This window comes from Myotis brandtii, unplaced genomic scaffold (assembly GCF_000412655.1).
Source record: "Myotis brandtii unplaced genomic scaffold, ASM41265v1 scaffold513, whole genome shotgun sequence".
In the NCBI taxonomy this organism is placed as follows: domain Eukaryota; kingdom Metazoa; phylum Chordata; class Mammalia; order Chiroptera; family Vespertilionidae; genus Myotis; species Myotis brandtii.
Window position 1 is genome coordinate 466115 of NW_005369552.1, and position 5361 is coordinate 471475.

The window sequence follows — 5361 nt, forward strand, 5'->3', positions numbered from 1 at the left end:
TAAAGCCCACAAAACTGTCTGAGGGATAGAAACTAAGTACTTTGAGGAAATGTATTAAGAATTGTATTAAGTAATAAAAACAGCCGAGGCCGGCATCCTGTACTTGAAAAGGATGATAATGTCCCTGACATGTTCTCTGGGAGGTATGTTGCCTTTAAGTTGGTTTTCCATGGATTCAGTCTCTGGGCACATCTTCTCTATTTTTAAAACAATATCACATTTCTGCAGGGGTTGAGAGCAATCTGTGCTACAGTGATAAAGACTGTGTTTCTTGAAGAATATAATCCTCTGTCAGATGGCTAAGTACATAGATTCATCTGACAAATTTTACTGATCACCTACAAATTATCAAGTGCTCTGAAAGACCAGTTCCTGCCCTTTTGTAAATTACATTCTGGGGACAAAGCAGATATAATTAGGCTGGCCATTGAGACAATCTTTCATGCACTTAGGAGTCATTGACCATTAACTAGAGAGTGATATAAAAATCCATTCTCAAGAATTTTGGGCTGGTGAGAAGGGTGATAGACCCTTTTGTAGACAGGCAAAGAGAGTTTGTTTTCTACTTTGTAATTTTTGCTTCCTGATACACAGTATGTGCTATTAGTATTAATAACTCTTTGAAGCAGCTATCCTCTGAATATTATAAAAGACTAAACTGAAATTTGTTATTAAGTTTGTGACAAAAGCCTATTGATGTTGATGCATCTATATTTCTATCTCTCCCTCTCCCTTCCTTTCTCTCTAAAATCAATAAAAACATATTAAAAAATAAAAACAAGAATATAGTATAACTGAAAAGAGATGTCAATAGACTCCTTGATATTAGTCTAGACAAGTCACTAAACCAAAAGACCTGAACAGACACTTCTCCAAAGAAGACATACAGATATGTTCATGGGTTGGAAGAATTAACATCATTAAAATGTCCATGCTACCCAAAGCAATCTATAGATTCAACACAATTCCTATTAAAATACCACCAGCATATTTCACAGAACTATAACAAATTCTCAAAAACTTATATGGAACTAAAAAAGACCCTGAATAGCTGCAACAATCTTAAGAAAGAGGAACAAAGTTGGAGGGATCACTTTTAGTTGTCCTGGTGTTAGTAATTTTTTTTATTTGCCTAGCATATTTTTCTACTTATTATTAAATCAACACCAAATTCTCCACTCCTTGTTAAATCTCTTCTTAAGATGTTAAGTCACCTGAATGGTTTACAGATTTCATCTTCCTGAGAAACTCTTTGCCTTGCTCCAATAAGGAAGGACTGTTTTAAAGAACTCCAGGTGGACTTTTTCAGCGGGGAATTCTCTGGGCAGGTCTGGATCCTGGGCAAGTCTGGAGGGGAAAGTTAACAAATATAATGTGTTCTAAGAGAAAAGGAATATTGGTTGTGAGATGATTTAAGGATCAGTTTCCCTGGGGAGGGGATATTGATTCAATTATTTGATCAGACCAAACATGTATATTAATACATTCATTTTTGTACTGACACAGTCATACTGGATTTTTACCAGTATTCAGAGATAATTCCTTTTGCAAGTTCAGGACCTTTTGTGGTATTCATAACCTTGCATATATTTATATATTTTATAAACTTGGATTTTAGTATATCAGGTTTACTCTAAGTAGAACACAAGCTATTTGTTAGATTCTGGAGTTCAACTTGGGACTCTAAATATAGCAGCAATATAAAATATTAGAATGGAATTCATGGAAAAAAATTTAAAGCCCACAAAACTGTCTGAGGGATAGAAACTAAGTACTTTGAGGAAATGTATTAAGAATTGTATTAAGTAATAAAAACAGCCGAGGCCGGCATCCTGTACTTGAAAAGGATGATAATGTCCCTGACATGTTCCCTGGGAGGTATGTTGCCTTTAAGTTGGTTTTCCATGGATTCAGTCTCTGGGCACATCTTCTCTATTTTCAAAACAACATCACATTTCTGCAGGGGTTGAGAGCAACCTGTGCTACAGTGATAAAGACCGTGTTTCTTGAAGAATATAATCCTCTGTCAGATGGCTAAGTACATAGATTCATCTGACAAATTTTACTGATCACCTACAAATTATCAAGTGCTCTGAAAGACCAGTTCCTGCCCTTTTGTAAATTACATTCTGGGGACAAAGCAGATATAATTAGGCTGGCCATTGAGACAATCTTTCATGCACTTAGGAGTCATTGACCATTAACTAGAGAGTGATATAAAAATCCATTCTCAAGAATTTTGGGCTGGTGAGAAGGGTGATAGACCCTTTTGTAGACAGGCAAAGAGAGTTTGTTTTCTACTTTGTAATTTTTGCTTCCTGATACACAGTATGTGCTATTAGTATTAATAACTCTTTGAAGCAGCTATCCTCTGAATATTATAAAAGACTAAACTGAAATTTGATATTAAGTTTGTGACAAAAGCCTATTGATGCATCTATATTTCTATCTTTCCCTCTTCCTTCCTTTCTCTCTAAAATCAATAAAAACATATTAAAAAATAAAAACAAGAATATAGTATAACTGACAAGAGATGTCAATAGACTCCTTGAAATTAGTCTAGACAAGTCACTAAACCAAAAGACCTGAACAGACACTTCTCCAAAGAGAACATACAGATATGTTCATGGGTTGGAAGAATTAACATCATTAAAATGTCCATGCTACCCAAAGCAATCTATAGATTCAACACAATTCCTATTAAAATACCACCAGCATATTTCACAGAACTATAACAAATTCTCAAAAACTTATATGGAACTAAAAAAGACCCTGAATAGCTGCAACAATCTTAAGAAAGAGGAACAAAGTTGGAGGGATCACTTTTAGTTGTCCTGGTGTTAGTAATTTTTTTTATTTTCCTAGCATATTATTGGTTGTGAGATGATTTAAGGATCAGTTTCCCTGGGGAGGGGATATTGATTCAATTATTTGATCAGACCAAACATGTATATTAATACATTCATTTTTGTACTGACACAGTCATAAAATAAAATTTAAAAACAATTTTTTAGAGCCCTAGCCAGTTTGGCTCAGTGAAAAGAATGTTGGCCTGCGGACTGAAGGGTCCCAGGTTGGATTCCAGTCAAGGGCACATGCCTGGGTTGTGGGCTCAATCCCCAGTGTGGGGCATGCAGTAGGCAGCCAATCAATGATTCTCTCTCATCATTGATATTTATCTCTCTCTCTCCTTCTCCCTTCCTCTCTGAAATCAATAAAAATATATTTTAAAAAATTTTTGGAGGAAGAAGTCATGAAGGCAAAAGTGTCTAGAGCCCATGAAAGTCATAACACAGCCCTACTCAAGGTGACCTCTTCCAACAGTTTTTGCTGCTCTGCCACCTGCATCACTGTCAACTTTAGGGACAACCTCAGAAAAGGGGTGGCATTATTATGTCCTCTGATAGAGAATAAAAGAGGAACATAGAAGCTCAATAATTCTCTCAGAGTCTTGAGGTCAGAGGAGCTGCCTGACTGTGGCTAGATCATGACCTAGCACCGTGGTCGGCAAACTGCAGCTTGCGAGCCACATGCGGCTCTTTGGCCCCTTGAGTGTGGCTCTTCCTAAGCCTTAGAAGTACCCTAATTAAGTTAATAACAATGTACCTACCTATATAGTTTAAGTTTAAAAAATTTGGCTCTCAAGAGAAATTCAATTGTTGTGCTGTTGATATTTGGCTCTGTTGACTAATGAGTTTGCCGACCACTGCCCTAGCAGATTGCTCGAGCAAGCGTCAAGGGATAGTGAATCAGCTTGCACATTATACACCTGGGGTGAGGTCTGAAGAAGACGAGTGGTTTGCAACCTTCTCCCCACTCCCCAGGCCAATAAGTTTTGTCCTGTTCTGTGACCACCCACGCTAGGAGTCCCATAGGCAGGTACCACCAAATTATAGATGATGGGATGAGGTAAATGGCTTTTGCCAGCAGATCTGACCCAGTAGCAGGTCAGAAATGTTTTCTGCCCTTTCAAGATGCTGGCACAGGTGAGGATTGGCCATCCAAGCCAAGTTTCATCTGGTTGTCCCCTGTGAAGCCCAACCAGAGGGGCTCTGATGGAATTTCCCTGTGTGCTGGCTTTCTTCGAGGATAATTCCTTTGATGGTGCCAGCAGCCTGGCAGTTGCCTTTGAAAACTCTTGTTTTCATACAAACAATAAACTCTGGCCTGGAGAAAGCCAACTTGAGCCCAAATCATTCATCTTGTATTCCTTTCTCTCTCCCTTTCTTTAACTTAAAGGATCTGCAAAAAGTTAAAAATGGCAATTTCAGCGCTGTATAATAAGAGATGCTGAAATAAGAGTGATGTAGCCATACTGGTTCACTAACACAAATAGTCACATAAAATGTGCATGTGAATACACCCCACTTTACAGGCCCTCAGGTGAGTAAAAGTCAAGACTTTGCAAATTGAATAATATGCTAAGTATACCAGTAGGTTGGATTTTTACCAGAATTCAGAGATAATTCCTTTTGCAAGTTCAGAACCTTTTGTGGTATTCATAACCTTGCGTATATTTATGTATTTTATAAACTTGGATTTTAGTATATCCGGTTTACTCTAAGTAGAACACAAGCTATTTGTTAGATTCTGGAGTTCAACTTGGGACTCTAAATATAGCAGCAATATAAAATATTAGAATGGAATTCATGGAAAAAAATTTAAAGCCCACAAAACTGTCTGAGGGATAGAAACTAAGTACTTTGAGGAAATGTATTAAGAATTGTATTAAGTAATAAAAACAGCCGAGGCCGGCATCCTGTACTTGAAAAGGATGATAATGTCCCTGACATGTTCTCTGGGAGGTATGTTGCCTTTAAGTTGGTTTTCCATGGATTCAGTCTCTGGGCACATCTTCTCTATTTTTAAAACAATATCACATTTCTGCAGGGGTTGAGAGCAATCTGTGCTACAGTGATAAAGACTGTGTTTCTTGAAGAATATAATCCTCTGTCAGATGGCTGAGTACATAGATTCATCTGACAAATTTTACTGATCACCTACAAATTATCAAGTGCTCTGAAAGACCAGTTCCTGCCCTTTTGTAAATTACATTCTGGGGACAAAGCAGATATAATTAGGCTGGCCATTGAGACAATCTTTCATGCACTTAGGAGTCATTGACCATTAACTAGAGAGTGATATAAAAATCCATTCTCAAGAATTTTGGGCTGGTGAGAAGGGTGATAGACCCTTTTGTAGACAGGCAAAGAGAGTTTGTTTTCTACTTTGTAATTTTTGCTTCCTGATACACAGTATGTGCTATTAGTATTAATAACTCTTTGAAGCAGCTATCCTCTGAATATTATAAAAGACTAAACTGAAATTTGATATTAAGTTTGTGACAAAAGCCTATTGATG